Below are 17179 nucleotides of genomic sequence, written 5' to 3'. Positions count from 1 at the left end.
TAAACGTAATTAAAAAGTAAAAACCGTAAAGGTAGCAAAGTAAGGTTGGCAACAAAACGCACAGCAACACATAAACAAGTCTGCAAGTTGAATGGTGAATGGGAAGAGCGCTTCAATTAGGCTACCATGAGAAGTAGGCCTAAAAATATTAGCTTTTTTTAATCGTGGCTATGAAAACAAAATTAACACATGATTGCATTTGGAATTGTTGCGCAATGATTGGGTTTACAAAAGCGCTGTCTGACAGATTGTCCACTCAAAGGCTCTGGATCTGTATGCTGTGTGCATGTGATTAATACGATTCATAAGGAATTTACACAAGTGGCAATTTCATTACACTAAATTATGCAAATTAACCCATGGACGATAAGTATGACCAGTCAAATGCTAGGACATGTATCTTTATCAGATATGCTACTTCGGCTGCTATACAGATATAGGCATACAGAAGAATTTTCAATCCACATTTTTTGGGGTAAAGATAAGCATTATATTGTTAGATTATAGGCGTAACTCTGGTAGGCCTAAAACATTGTTCCTCAAGTTTAACTGTCATAGTCAGTTGGAGTGCCAGTGTGCACTGCTTTCATATCATAGACATGCAGTATAATAGGCTAATGGCCACACCCACTAAACCTTCACAAAAGTTTTTCAATGTTATTAAGGTAATATCAAAAGTATATCAAGCCATTGTTTACAGGGAAAATACGAGCAGGATATTATATCTAAGCAACCAGAACATTACAGTTGGAACTTCATTTGGCCAAGGAAAATGGCTCAACATAATGAAATAAAACACTTGCGAACTGGTGTTGAACAGGCTACAATATAGTGCAGCAATTACCAATAAAGGCTAGTGCCTACCGTACCCAACACATGACAACAATAGGCTAATGATATTTATTTTACAACAGGCCTACTTAAAACCTATCCTAAACTAAATACAGAACACAAAATTCAAAAGACAGATTCAAACATAATTTAGCCAAAGAAAATGTCACAGCAGAATGAAACAAGACATGTTTTACAATGAATAGGCCTACAATAATAACCATGATATATAATAATAATAATAATAATAATAATAATAATGGTAAAACAAATTATTATAAATACTAAGAAAAAATAATTCAGTTCCAAAACTGCATCCTACCTGAATAGTGAATTGCGCAGTAGCTAGCATTCGGCCATATGTGTGGTATTAAGAAAGATTCTGTTAATGTCTTCTATCATGTAAATTACATAGAGTGCATGAATTGTGTTTATAAAAGGCCCATTTGTTCCTTACCCTGCTTTAAAAAAATCCATGAAAATCCCCATGCATGGAAATCCTAAAAATGTGTGTGCTCAGATATAATATGATTATAGATTCATGCAACGCTTTACTAAATATATATATATATTTTTTAATTGTCCTCCTGTCTAGCACCCCTAACTCACAGCGATGCACTCTTCCCACAGCTATGCAAAGGACCACATGTTATGTCAACATCAGCATCTCATTTCAATTTTTGGCCCAAACAGTTATGAGCTAAATAGCACTGGCTGGTAGGTTCAGATATAAGGTAACATGTGGTTAACTCTGGGTTTTCCAGAAAATAGTTGAAAACAGAAAGTCTGTGTAACTAAAGTTTAATCAAGCTCAAGTAAAACGGAATGTTCAAGTTGCACAATACTGCACAGAAGTGTTTCATATCCCTCCCTCTCTTAAGCACAAATGCTACAGGGGTAAAAGTTACACTTTCAGTGAAAACGAATGGTTCAGCTACTTCAAAATTCCAACGCATCGAAGACTTGGAAGGCTGAATGACAACATGTATACCTTACTTTGAAGCCCTGTCAACTGCCATTTTATAACAATGTTAAGTGTTCAAACATGGTTCCGACCGTTCTATCCCTGTCAGTGTCCCGGCCTACAGTAAATCAGTAACTAGTTGTTGAACTCCTTTCAGTAAGTGGGTTCTAGAATGGTTTAAATCAACAACCGTGTGACCGAACGGCCCATGACAGGCATAGCTAGTAACATCACAGTCATTCAGCATACAACATTAATCTTATCCCTGTTTACTTTATTAACATCTGAAACCAAGTTTATTTTCAACACTTTCAAACGGGTTATTTAGACACCAGTTCAGTGAGTTCATTCAAAACAACACAGAAAAGTATCAAATGACAAGGGAGTTATTTAAAAACGACATGGACAAGTGTGGAATAATGAGTGTTTTTGCCTTGTGAGTGTTTGAAGCCGGTCCCCATTAAATATTGATAATGGCACATACAGGGGTCCAAACCCACTGCCTCAAGGCTGACTAGGGAAGTAGTCCCGTCACACTATTTCCTCACAACGCACAACACACACACACACACACACGCACGCTGAACTATTTTTGTATGCAAATCTAGGTCTTTGGAAAACAACATTTTGACCATATCCAAGTATGTTTCAAATTGTCATGAGTTTAGTCCCTCCACACAAAAAAGACGAGTGATGACTGAGTTGTGTCCAGTCTCTTGAGTTCATCCTGTAGAAAATAAATAGAACATACGCATGACTATGCATTATGACTGCTTTAGGGACCATTTCACCCCACAAAGAATACATGTCATGCCAACAATCCACTCTGTTGAAAGAAACAGTTCATACCAACTAGTCTAACATTAGCGTATCATCTGGACAAGCTGAAGCACAGGAATGTGAGGAGTGCTTCCAACGTACCTGCTGCAACCTTGCAGGGGCCTACAGCCCTGGGGGCTTGGCACAGGGCTGTCAAGGAGGGAGAGAGGGAGAGAGGGAGAGATGGGAGAGATGGGAAGAGGTAGATGGAAGTCAAGATGCCTGGCTGCCAGGGTGTGGAACTATTTATGTAATCCCACACCACCCCCTCTCCTTCCCCTCCCCTCCACCCTCTCTCCCGAGGGTAACACAGACCTTCCCCTCTACCGTCTCTCCCTCAGTTCTGAGCCTGGCTTGCACCAGTTCAAACTCTGTCACCCCCTCTGAGGAGAGGGGAACACAGGGGCCTTATATTCGACCCTCGGCCCAGGGGCTGCATGACGGGACCCTTGCCCACTGCCGTGCAGGGGCCTCCCTCCCCAGTCTTCCCTGAGCCATTTCCTGTACCAGCTTACCCAGCCTTTCCCACCTAATAGACCATTTCTTCAGTCCTGAGGCTTACTGTAGATTTTTCTCCTTCCTTGCATGCTGCATGGGTGTGCCAGAACCTTCACAGATCGCGCCCATTTCACAATAGCTGCAGTCCCTCCCCGGAAACATATTGGGCTGTAAAACCCCAATCGCTGGTTAACACCACAGTGTCGCTGATATTCCACGATATGGTCAGTTAACAAGGGGTTAGAACTGGCTGTAATAGAGGAATTCAGGATTCTGTGAGGCTTCTCACTTAGCAGTAGAGGCAGGGGAAAGGAGTACTGAGCTGGCTGTCATCACAACTCTAGAATCACAAGGTAAGCAATGGCTCAGCAGGGAGTGGAGAGGTATAGAGTGGATTCTGTGTGTGTGTGTGTGTGTGTGTGTGTGCGCATGTGCGTGTGCGTGTGCGCATGTTCTTTGTGGGTTCTGCATGTGTTTGTTTGTGTGCATGTTAGACGGCATGCATGCCTGTGTGTGTATAGGAGTAGTTGATGTAGGGGGAAGTGGAATCCCCTGATCACAAAACGTAAGGAACGTGGAGGCACTGCCATGGAATCCCATGTGTGTCATAAAGAGTCTCCTGGCTAATGCCTCCAGTTAGTTTTACGAGGGGCCTTTGGGGCCAAAAGACAAAGACGTGTTTTTATGTACTGGGTGGAGGGTGTAAGTGTGGGCTCTACCTGCAGGGAAAACTGGACCAATAATCCGGTAGACTTGTCAAGGGAGCCGTCTTTAGGTAATTGAATGGTTGTGAGGTGCCAAGGCATATTGTTGTGTCTTGGCATGCTATTTTCATCTTGGCATTTCTGACATGTAAATTGGAAAAGGTACATGCTTTTTCCTTTCTCCTCCCTCCATTCCTTCCATCTTGTTCACTTTTTAAGATTTCTTTAATTTCAGTGTCAGTCGAGGTAAGCAATCACAGCTCAAGCCGAGGCTGAGCAACATGTGTTTGGAGTTTGAAAATATTGACTCCGTTTCTGATTAAAAACAAAGTATGCTAATTCCCTTTGGGATCTCTCCCATGATATTCATTTCCAGTGTACTGCACTTCTACAGATGACTATTACAGTGGTATGAGGTGTGTTCATCCCCCCTCTGTCTCACTTTTGTCTGGGCTTTTCAATGGCCATTGAATCTTGACTGATGAAATGATCGTAGTCAATTATCAGGTTAGTGGCTGTGTTGAAAAATCATGGTGTTGTTTATAACAGTCTATGCTCCTCACCTTGAAGCTAACTGCTAGCTAGCATAACAGCTAACCCTGTCAATCTTAATGCCCTGTTCTGTTCACAGTTAAAGTGTAACAAGTGTTTACATGTGGGATATGGGTCATTTTGCTAAGCATATGTAGCCTATATTATTTATATATGTATAAGGTTGGCACCAGTGTTTGCCAGGCGTTTTCTGTCTTTGTGTGAATGTGTCTGTAAAGCAGCTCAGACCTTCATCACCAGTGTTCCCCAGTACCATTCACACATCCACCCACACAATACAAAGCATCAACAAAGGAGTTTAAAGGAAATATTTTGGATCGCGTGGGCGCACCCTTATTCCCTTCTCTCAAACACTGTTCTATGAGGATTCATCTGAGCTAGAGGCTATACTTTCATGGCCTTTGTTCTTCCAAAACCTGCTTAACATTTATAGTCAACCTGGACTCAGGGGTAGACGTAACATAGTAAACGTCTGTCTCCCTCTATTTTATGATATGTTACATTTCATTTGGTATGTATTAATTTGTGGATGTCCATCCATTTCATATGATATGTTACGAATAACAATTAACCTGTTAGATCTCTAGGGGCGCTATTTCATTTTTGGATAAAAAACGTTCCCGTTTTAAGCGCGATATTTTGTCACGAAAAGATGCTCGACTATGCATATGCATACAGTTTTGGAAAGAAAACACTCTGAAGTTTCAGAATCTGCAAAGATTTTGTCTGTAAGTGCCCCAGAACTCATTCTACAGGCGAAACCAAGATGATGCATCAACCAGGAATTAGCAGAATTTCTGAAGCTCTGTTTTCCATTGTCTCCTTATATGGCTGTGATTGCGCAAGGAATGAGCCTACACTTTCTGTCGTTCGCCCAAGGTCTTAGCAGCATTGTGACGTATTTGTAGGCATATCATTGGAAGATTGACCATAAGAGACTACATTTTCCAAGTGTCCGCCTGGTGTCCTGCGTGGAATTCGGTGCGCAATTGCCAGCTGCTTGTACTTTACCATTTGATTCAGGGGAGAAACCATGTGTCCAAGAACGATGTATCAATGAAGAGATATGTGAAAAACACCTTGATGATTGATTCTAAACAACGTTTGCCATGTTTTCAGTCGATATTATGGAGTTAATTTGGAAAAAAGTTCGCGTTTTGAGGACTGAATTTTCAGTTTTTTTTTGGTAGCCAAATGTGATGTATAAAACGGAGCTATTTCTAATACACAAAGAATCTTTTTGGAAAAACTGAGCATCTGCTATCTAACTGAGAGTATCCTCATTGAAAACATCAGAAGTTCTTCAAAGGTAAATGATTTTATTTGAAGGCTTTTATGTTTTTGTTGAAATGGAATGTTTTTGCTGGATGCTAACGCTAATGCTAACGCTAAATGCTTTGCTAGCTAGCTACTTTTACACAAATTATTGTTTTCCTATGGTTGAGAAGCATATTTTGAAAATCTGAGATGACAGTGTTGTTTACAAAAGGCTAAGCTTGCGAGATGGCATATTTATTTCATTTCATTTGCGATTTTCATGAATAGTTAACGTTGCGTTATGGTAATGAGCTTGAGGCTGTAGTCACGATACCGGATCCGGGTTTGGGAGATCAGAGAGGTTAATATGATATGTTGCGAATTGCAAACGTAGGGGGCTAGGAGGCTCTAGCGAAGAGTGAATTATAAATTGGACCTCTGTCCATGTCTTGAGGACGTTGGGAAATTCCTTCAAAATCAGCCACTAGGGGCAAAAGCAAGGGAGAACGACTGCCCCCTCTCGTTGAAGCCCCAGTAGTCCAAGGCCGACCGCAGCATTGCAGGTATTAGCAGAAAACAAGAACCCCCCCATTAAACTGAATTAATCCTTTTTCCTCTTCATGGTCAATCTTATTGGGAAAAAATGTATAAAATCGAAGGCAATCATGGTACCAATAATGTATGTCCTTGAACCGATTATTTTAAAATAGCACACAGAGAAGTTATGAGGATAATTCAGTTGCTAATGGAAACCTGCAGTACCCTGGTTGGCATTCAACTTGAGTTACTTAAAACCTCTTGATTCTAGCCATCCCGGATCCGGTATCGTGAATACAGCCTCGAGCTCATTACCATAACGCAACGTTAACTATTCATGAAAATCGCAAATGAAATGAAATAAATATGCTAGCTCTCAAGCTTAGCCTTTTGTTAACAACACTGTCATCTCAGATTTTCAAAATATGCTTCTCAACCATAGGAAAACAATCATTTGTGTAACAGTAGCTAGCTAGCGTAGCATTTAGCGTTAGCTTTAGCGTTAGCATTAGCGTTAGCATTCAGCAGGCAACATTTTCACAAAAACCAGAAAAGAACTTCAGATGTTTTCAATGAGGAGACTCTGTTAGATAGCAAATGTTCAGTTTTGTTTAGGAGAAATCGCTCCGTTTGGTGCGTCACGTTTGGCTACCAAAACAAACCGAAAATCCAGTCATCAAAACGCCAAACTTTTTTCCAAATTAACTGCATAATATCGACTGAAACATGGCAAACGTTGTTTAGAATCAATCCTCAATATGTTTATCACATATCTCTTCGATGATATATCGTTCGTGGAAGTGTGCTTTCTCTCCTGAATCCCAGGAGAAAATGCCCGCACCTGAAGATTACGCACCAATTTAGACAAAGGACACCGGGCGGACCCCTGGAAAATGTAGTCTATTATGGCCAATCTTCCAATGATATGCATACAAATACGTCACAATGCTGCATACATCTTGAAGAAACGACAGAAAGGGCAGGCTCGTTCGTGGTGCATTCACAGCCATATAAGGAGACAATGGAAAACAGAGCTTCAGAAATTCTGCTAATTTCCTGTTTGAAGTTTCATCTTGGTTTCGCCTGTAGCATGAGTTCTGTGGCACTCACAGATAATATCTTTGCAGTTTTGAAAACGTCAGACTGTTTTCTTTCCAAAGCTGTCAATTATATGCATAGTCGAGCATCTTTTCGTGACAAAATATTGCGCTTAAAACGGGCACGTTTGTTTATCCAATAATGAAATAGCACCCCCATAGACTCAACAGGCAGATTTTGCAGAGAGCCACATCAATTTACAGAAATACTCATCATAAATGTTGATGAAAATAGTGTTAAAAAAAGTGATATACATTGAACTTTAGATTCACTTCTCCTTAATGCAACCGCTGTGTCAGATTTTAAAAAAGCTTTACGGAAAAAGCAAACCATGCAATAATCTGAGTACGGCGCTCAGAGCCCAAACAAGCCAAAAAGATATCCACCATATTGTGCAGTCAACAGAAATCAGAAATAACATTATAAACATTCACTTACCTTTGATGATCTTCATCAGAATGCACTCCCAGGAATCCCAGTTCCACAATAAATGTTTGTTTTGTTCGATAATGTCCATCATTTATGTCCAAATACCTCCTTTTGGTTAGCGCCTTTGGTAAACAAATCCAAACTCACGAAGCGCGTTCACTAGGAGGAGCAGACGAAATGTCAGAAAGTTCCGTTACAGTCCGTAGAACCATGTCAAACGAAGTATAGAATCAATCTTTAGGATATTTTTAACATAAATCTTCAATAATGTTCCAACCGGAGAATTCCTTTGTCTGTAGAAAAGCATTGGAACAGAGCTCACTCTCACGTGAACGAGCGTCACAAGGCATTCTGGCAGAACTCTGACTCCTTCCCCTCTCATTCGCCCCCTCTTCACAGTAGAAACATCAAACAAGGTTCTAAAGACTCTTGAAATCTAGTGGAAGCCGTAGGAAGTGCAACATGACCAATATCCCACTGTATCTTCAATAGGGAATGAGTTGAAAAACAACCAACCTCAGATTTCCCACTTCCTGATTGGATTTTTTTCTCAGGTTTTGCCTGCCATATGAGTTATGTTATACTCACAGACATCATTCAAACAGTTTAAGAAACTTCAGAGTGTATCCAAATATACTAATAATATGCATATATTAGCAACTGGGACTGAGTAGCAGGCAGTTTACTCTGGGCACCTCTGGGCACCTTATTAATCCAAGCTACTCAATACTGCCCCCAGCCATAAGACATTTAACGAGAGGGGACAGCACTGACCTAGCCTGCAACGTAATTCCTGGAGTAGCTAAAATGTCACATGTTATGTCTCCATGAGTTACCGTCTTAACCGATTTAAATTGCAATGTGCTATTGAGCCTTCACATAGGAATGAATGGTGTCACATGATCGATGGCTTTGTCCATTCATATATACAGTCATTTGGCAATAGTGAGCGCGATTACCATCAAGTATCAAATCAAACTGTGTTTGTCACATGCACGTGTTTAGCAGATGTTATTGCGGGTAGAGCAAAGTGCTTGTGTTTCCAGCTCCAAAAGTGCAGTAATATCTAACAAAAAATATCTAACAATATCAAACAATACACACAAATATAAAGTAAAGGAATGGAATTAAGAATATATAAATATTTCGGTCACCAATGTCAGAGTGGCGTGGGCTAAGATACCATAAAATATGTTAGAATACAGTATATACATATATGAGACATGCAAAATATGTAAACATTATTAAAGTGAATGGTGTTCCATTACTAAAGTGGCCAGTGATTTTAAGTCTATATAGGGCAGCAGCCTCGAATGTGCTAGTGATGGCTATTTAATAGCATGATGGCCTTGAAATAGAAGCTGTTTTTCAGTCCCTCAGTCCCAGCTTTGATGCAGTTGTACTGACCTCGCCTTCTGAATGATGGAGGGGTGAACAGGCAGTGGCTTGGGTGGTTGTTGTCCTTGATTTTATTTGTGGCCTTCCTGTGACAGTGCTTTAGGTGTCCAGTTGCTGTACTAGGCGGTGATAGAGCCTGACAGGATGCTCTCAATTGTGCATCTGTAAAATAAATCTTCAGCCTCTTGAGGTTGAAGAGGCACTGTTGCGCCTTCTTCACCACACTGTCTGTGTGGGTGGACCATTTCAGTTTGTCAGTGATGTGTACGCCTAGGAACTTGAAGCTTTCCACCTTTTCCACTGCGGACTCGTTGATGTGGATAGGGGGGTGCTCTCTCTGCTTTTTCCTGAAGTCCACGATCAGCTCCTTTGTTTTGTTGATGTTGGGTGAGAGGTTATTTTCCTAGCACCACACTCCCAGGGCCCTCACCTCCTCCCTGTAGGATGTCTCATCAGTGTTGGTTATCAGGCCTACTACTGTTGTGTCGTCTGCAAACTTGATGATTGATTTGGAGGTGTTCGTGGCCATGCAGTCTTGAGTGAACAGGGAGTACAGGAGGGGGCTGAGCATGCATCCTTGTGGGGCCCTAGTGTTGAGGATCAGCGAAGTGGAGGTGTTATTTCCTACCTTCACCACCTGGGGGCGGCCCATCAAAGTCCAGGACCCAGTTGCACAGGGCGGGGTTAGGACCCAGGTCCTTGAGCTTAATGATGAGCTTGGAGTGTACTATGGTGTTGAATGGTGAGCTATAGTCAGTGAACAGCATTCTTACATACAGTAGATAATCCTCTTGTCCAGATGGGATAGGGCAGTGTGCAGTGCGATGGCGATTGCATCGTCTGTTGATCTATTGGGGCGGTAAGCAAATTGAAGTGGGTCTAGGGTTTCAGGTAAGGTAGAGGTGATATAATCCTTGACTAGTCTCTTAAAGCACTTCATGATGACAGAAGTGAGTGCTATGAGGCGATCATTTAGTTCAGTTACCTTTACTTTCTTGGGTACAGGAACAATGTTGGACATCTTAAAGCATGTGGGGACAGCAGACTGAGATAGGGAGAGATTGAATATGTCCGTAAACACAGTGAAGTTCTTTGAGAACCGTCATGGTATCGGCTTGAGGGGGAATATACACGGCTGTGATTATAATCGAAGATAATTCTCCTGGGAGGTAATACGGTGACATTTGATTGTAAGGTGTTCTAGGTCGAGTGAACAAAAGGACTTGAGTTCTGTATTTTCTCATAATCAACCCATTAGTTAATCATGAAACATGCACCCCCACCCTTCTTCTTCCCAGACAGAAATGTATTTCTGTCTGCCCGATGAACTCAGAAACCAACTAGCTGTACTCAAACAGTATATCCCGAAAGGGCCATGTTTCCGTGAAGCAGAGTATGTTACAATTCCTGATGTCTCTCTGGAAAGAAATCCTCGCCTTGAGCTCATCAACATTATTATCCAGAGACTGAACATTAGTGAGTTATATAGTTGAAAGCTGAGGATGGTGTGTGCACCTCCTGAGTTGGACTAGATGTCCACTTTGAGTACCTCTCCTCCGACTCTCCTTTGGGCGGTGTTTAGGGTCAGCCTCTGGAATTAGTTCAATTGCCCTAGGGGGTACAAACAAAGGATCCGATTCAGGAAAGTCGTATTCTATGTGGTAATGCTGGTAAAGCTGGTAAGTTACTGCCGCTATGATTTCCAAAAGTTATTCACTGCTGTATGTAATAACACTAAAACATGTCTCGGCTAAAAATGTAAGAAATAACACATACAAAAAATATGAATACTGTATGTATTAATACGATTCCTAAGAGCAAGACGCACGGCAGCCCTATCTGTCGGCTCCAAGTAGGCTTGGATTTTGCTAAGATGTTGTGGACAGGGGTGGTGGATGGATGTAATCCCATGACTCTGCATCAGAAAGTTGTGTGTTTGGTCCCAGTGGTGGACATTTTGTTTTAGTCTTTTGTTCGAACCCTATCCCAAACCTTAACCCTTACCTTAAACCTGTTACGGCTAGACGCTCCGCTAACGTTACGACAACAGTGAAATTGCAGAGCGCGAAATTCAAATTAAATTATTCAAACAATTTCATAAATAACAAGTGCAATACAACAAAATAACACTTAACTTCTTGTTAATCCAGCCACCGTGACAGATTTCAAAAAGGCTTTAAGGCAAAAGCAAACCATGCGATTATCTGAGGACAGCATCCCATCATACAAACACATGAAAATCATATTTCAACCAAGCAGGTGCGACACGAAAGTCAGAAATAACAATATAATTCATGCCTTACCTTTGAAGATCTTCTTCTGTTGGCACTCCAATATGTCCCAGAAACATCCCAAATGGTCATTTTGTTCGATAAAGTCCTTTATATCCCCAAAATGTCCATTTATTTGGTGCATTTGATTCAGAAATACACCGGTTCCAACTCGCCCAACATGACTACAAATTATCTAATAAGTTACCTGTAAACCTGGTCCAAACATTTCAAACAACTTTCCTAATCCACTTTTAGGTATCCTAAAATAATTGATACAATTATGGAATATACTATGTTCAATAGCGGATAATATCAAAGTGGAGCGAGCTCCAGGTCACACACACCAAACAAAAGAGTCCACTTGGCTTGGCACTCAGACTGAACAACCCTACTTTTTAATTTCTCAAAGGAAAAACATCAACCAATTTCTAAAGACTGTTGAAATCTAGTGGAAGCCATAGGAACTGCAACCAGGTGCCTCATAAATCTAGTTTCCCATAGAAAAAAAAATAGAAAACAATCTTGATGGTTTGTCCTCGGGGTTTCGCCTGCCAAATAAGTTCTGTTCTACTCACAGACATTATTTGAACAGTTTTAGAAACTTTAGAGTGTTTTCTATCCAAGCTTCTGGGCCTGAGTAGCAGGCAATTTACTTTGGGCACGCAGTTTACTTTGGGCACCTTATTAACCCTTAAAGGAGAAGTGTACCCAAAATACAGAAACTGTGATTCCATACAAGTGATTCCATACATTGAAACTAGTTCATTGGAGTTTGCCCTCTCCCCCTCTCCCCATCTCTCTCCCTGTAGTGCTGTACTGAAACAGCAGCAAAAAATAGGACATGTGACATTGCTGGATGCTGCCCTTTCTCTGATCCATTGCCAGTGAATTCATGATTCTGATATGGACAAATTCATCGTTTTTTTAAGCGTTCTAGGGAGTTTTCCTTAGCCACCATTTGATTGATTGATTCAAGTTTTTGGGAGAGGAGAAGGATCTTGTGCAAAAGTTGATGGAGTTAGGCATATCGCAGGTAAAGTCAGTTACACAAATTGGAAACAGAGATGGCAGCAAGAGCAAGCTAGTGTTCGGTCCCTGGCTGCACTTTATACAGGAAATCAAGGGAAGAAGGTACCAAATTTCACTGTTTTCCGAAACAATATGTAAATACCCCCACAGCCAAACCTTGCATCGCTGTCTGTGCGTAGTAAGCACTTCAGCGACAATGCATATGATTTAGATATGTCATCTGAAATGATAGAGAAAGAAAACCAAAGGATACTAATAGATACGACCATTGCTGCTTTATTTCCATGGACTGGATCTGGCGCAGTGCCAAAATGCAAAGGTGCTCTACAGGTTAGCATATATGCCCTATGTATTTATGACAGGGGGTGAGAGACAATAGATATTATGTCACCTTACATTGCAGAATAGAGTATCCTAAAACCATTGTGATAAATAAACATAGGCTATATTGTGTTTTGGGCAATGTGAAAACATAAGCCCACTAATGGTCCCGCTCATAGAGATTTATAAGCAATCATTCAATGATGTAAAGTTTAGCTACTTATTCATTAAATAACTGTCCGTTTTGCCCAGCTGGAACAGGGTTGCGTCACCAATTCATTTTTGGAATACGGACAATTGTTTCCAGGACACCAGAGTTTTATGTGGGCAGCCAAATCCCTGTGGTCGCAAAAGCAACCTTACCTCTCCTCATCATCCTTACGTTCCTCTATTTCTGTAGGAATTGTCAACACGTATGCAAATCCTCTGCAGCGGAAACATTCTTCATTCGTGCCATTGGAGCACAATTGCCACAACTGCACCACCAGACTGTGTTGATCCTGGGGATGGGTTAGGGCTTTGGGTAAGCTACTGCTGCGGCTTTGGTGGCTAGAGCGGCAGCGACCATCTGAAGCTCAATTTCCCTCAATTCTTCATCCGAATACTCAGGCTCATATAAATACGATTCAACAATATCATCAGTGCCCCTCCCGTAGCTAGTATTTTGTCACCAGACATACAGTATTTGTAGGCTGTTTTACTTTGTATAACTAATGTGTAACACTGTCTCCACTTCTCTGCCTAAAAAAACATGCATCTGTGAATAAGGGTATAACGTGCAGTTTCTACGTGGCAGGGATTCCCCTGAGAGCGCACATGCGCAGTTGTTACCCATCTCCACTCCATGATGAAGTCCAATTGAACTGAATCCACCTTCAGAGCATCCAAAGAGCTTGTGTCCCGTCATGGGTTATTAAGTTCTGCTCTCTAGTGAGCGTGGGTTAATGAGTAAAATATGTGGACAGAAACCAAGACTAGATTCCAATTGGCACCCTAATCCCTTTATAGTGCACTACTTTTGACCTGGGCCCATAGTGCGCAACATTGGGAATAGGGTGCTATCTGGGATGTAATCCCAATACCTTGTTTCTTTCTCTTTCCACCTCAGCAACAGGGTGTATCAAAATAACAGCTTTGCGCCGACATTGACCCCATTGAGAAATAAGGAAATTTGATGAAGCACTTTCTAATGCAGCTTTTCAATATTGATTTCACAGCACTTTGTAGAGAAGTCTTCCCCTCCCTGGATTCCCATGGAGACCCTGTCCATGTTGATAGGAAATACTGTATCTCCATGCCCACCCACTCTGTCTGGCTTTAATTAAATCTGGTCAAGGCTTTGCTTGGTGGCCCAGTGTATTTACTGCTCACTCTCTTAAGTTGGTTGGGGGTTTCCTCCCTGCTAGTAAGTCTGGGTTACAAAACAAGACCAGTGTGTGCTGTCTGTAATGTAGGACTTATGTCCATGTCATGCTGTCAGGGCCAAGTGCTAAGCCTGAAAAGTAGGCTATTTTTTTCTAAAGTATTCAAAAGAGTATGGATACTTACATGGCTTTGTGGATTTGTGTTATTGTGTTATTCAGCAAGGATAGTTACAAGATAGGTATCTCCTATTATGCAGTCAAACCTCTTCAATCTTCCTTGTCTTCTCTATAATGGATTTTAAAATCATATTGGTAGCCATATGTTTCTGAGTGTGGCTCACAACTGTTAGCAATTAACTTTCAGTGAGGGGGTTGTCATACTATTCAGATTACATGTCCTTCCTACCCCCCCAAATGTTCCACTTTCCCATTCATCTTTACATATAAACGGCTTAAGCTGCAATCCAGTACAATTTTGTTTCAGATATAGTTATTTTTAATGGCTCCAAAGGTAAACAACAATCCTTCATTGTCATGCCTCGTGTTTTGTTTTTGTTTGTGTTTGCTGTCGTTCTGTACTCGGTGTGGAAAATCAATTTGTCGAGGGGTTGTGCTTTTCCTGCTCATCATCTTAACAGAGGGGACGAGGGGGAATAACTCCCCTCCCAATACTCCCTTCCTACCTCCCTCTTTCCCAAACCCTGCTCATTTTTGGCAGTTCCTCGTTCCTCCTTTTTTCTCTCTCTCCTAGAGGGATTGTATGACAGCTATTCCTGCTGCTGGCAGAGAGAGTGGAGACTGTGAGGGAGAGGGAAAGTCTGTTATTCAGAGGAAGTTACCACCTCTTCCCTATAGGCTTCTCTACATGTTCCAGGACTGGAGAACAGCAGTAGTCACACACAGGGAATCGTCAAGATTGACAAAGTCAGGATTGTTTGTTGTGTTGATTTTCCCATCCTGGAGGCGAGAAGTGTACTGTTTTGACTGAGGCTAGCATTGAGCCTTACCTTATCTTGACAGGAGTTAACTTTCCTAAGAAGACACCTTGACAGCACTACTTACCTGGTAAGTGTGACAACCCCAGTCTGTGTGTGTATAATAACATATGAACCTCAACAAGGTATTTATATCACTGCATTTACAATGTAAAGGCTGTAACTTTTTGCTTTTCCCTTAAAAGCCATAAGAGTCTAAGCCCTGCCTGAGCCGGGGGAGGGGGTTCTACTAAGCTATATGGAATTTTTGAAGAAGTTCATAACAAGAATAATTTTACTATTTCATTTATAATTTTAAGACCTCTTGAAGTATCCCCCCAAAATATGTTTAAAAAAAATAGGTATGAAAAATTATATTGGGCTGTCCTGCTATTAGCCTATACAAACACATGAAACAACAGATAGCCCCCCAAAAATATCAAAAGGAAGTTTGTTCTGAAATGCCTCTCCTTGTGAGGATCGACGCCGTTGTGAGGATCGACGCCGTACAGGAGAAGCAGGTAAATGGAGTCAAACATTTATTCAGGAACGGGCATAGAACACGACAGGAACAGCTTCAGCACACGGGACAACAAGGACACATGACAAACAATCCCGAAGCAGGGAAACATACATATATAGGGAAGGAAATGACATAAGTAATTGAGTCCATGTGAGTTCAAAGAGCGTGGATGAACGTGACGGGGAAAGGTAGGTGAGCGTACTAAAGGTGACCTGAGTGCGTAATGTTGGGGAGTCTGGCGCCCTCGAGCGCCAGAGGGAGGAAGAGCAGGAGCAGGCGTGACAGTATCCCCCCCCCCCCCCTCCCCCTCTAGGGCATCACCCGACGTCCCACCTGGGCGAACCGGCCGAGACATAGGCGCTGGGCAAGCCGGCTGGGGGAGGGGGAGGAAGAGCAGAGCAGGTGTGACACTCTTGAGAGACATAAGAGAGATATAAGAAAGATAAAGAAACATTTGTATTTTTTTTTTTACATGTATTTAAACCCTTATTTTTGGCACTTAACAGTCTTCATATATATATATATATATATATATATAAATACTTCCATACATTTTTTCAACTGATATCATATTAGTGTGTAGCTCAAACTGTTAGGACTCTACAGATCGGCTGTACCGACTTCAGACAAGTCCCAAGACGCTTATTGGGGTCGTAGAGCAAAAAGGAGAACACCATCGGGTTCGTGAAAGTCTCATCTTTCCATACAGGGGTCATAATAGTTTGGGAAGATAGATTTTCGTGATGTCTCATGGTATGACAAACACAGCTCTAGCTCTTTCACCTTTCACTGCAGATGTGGAAGTGCGACACAGGCAGATGCTGATATCTCTATCTTAAACTGGTTGATTTTTTTATGGGGGTGCGACGTGTGGTGTGTCTAGGTACAGTGGAGTTTCAATGAGTGCCTGCTGTTTCATGTTTTGCAGTTTACGTTCCTTCAGAACTCTGCAAAGCAGTACTCTTGTGGTTGCACGAGTTTGCGAACACTTTAAAAACACTTTAAAACTCTAATGATGACTAGAGGTTCCCTTTCAGTCCGTACACTCAATAGAACACACAGCTATAGGTTCCAGCGCTGTGTGTTGTACCTTGTTTCCTTCCTTCAGTAGCTATATTCATATCTTTACGTGATTCAAGCTCATTTATAGGGGGTATACTGTTCTTGTTGGAGTGTCCTCAAGAGAAGCAATGCTCACCTTTTGAGCGTCTCAATAAGAGCTACAGTATGAAGTGTGTGTGGTTACAACACGTTTCTGATGGATCGGTGCCAGAGAGCAGGGCTGATGCAGCCAGCTGCACAGTGGCTAACCTTGCGGTGATAAATGAGTGCACTTTCGACCACAATAAATACAAAACATCCTGTATTTTGCTGAGTGCCGCATCAACAGCGTAATACGATTAGGGGGAGCCGAGGTTAGAGCCTCACGCATCACTAATGTGCAGCCCACCATTTCGTCAACATATAGGGGTCCTGTGTGTGTGCATTTGTATGTGTGTGTGGGGGGGAATAATGGTTTTGTCTCACACACATACACACCGTCTCTACTGGAGTTCCGTGGTCCTCTTATCAGTAGGAGATAGCCATTCTCAGAGGTCCCCTCTAATT

General features: G+C 41.7%; 1 protein-coding gene across 4 annotated transcripts in view; it reads left to right on the top strand.

Annotated features, from left to right (window-relative positions):
* Window positions 1–2975: 2975 nt before the first annotated feature.
* The window catches only part of LOC110517416 (protein eva-1 homolog B), a 28440-nt gene continuing 14236 nt past the window's right edge, over window positions 2976–17179 (top strand). Inside the window, exon 1 of one of the 4 annotated variants that reach the window (XM_021595500.3) lies at window positions 2976–3465. The gene's annotated coding sequence lies outside the window, so the exon portion shown is untranslated. Of the gene's footprint in view, window positions 3466–14503; window positions 15140–17179 lie in introns of those variants that run through there. The other 3 variants (XM_036973790.2, XM_021595493.3, XM_021595506.3) reach the window with 3 other exon arrangements.

This window comes from Oncorhynchus mykiss, chromosome 3, assembly GCF_057628025.1.
Source record: "Oncorhynchus mykiss isolate SJ-2025 chromosome 3, ASM5762802v1, whole genome shotgun sequence".
Taxonomy (NCBI): Eukaryota; Metazoa; Chordata; class Actinopteri; order Salmoniformes; family Salmonidae; genus Oncorhynchus; species Oncorhynchus mykiss.
This window is presented reverse-complemented; position numbering and strand designations above follow the sequence as displayed.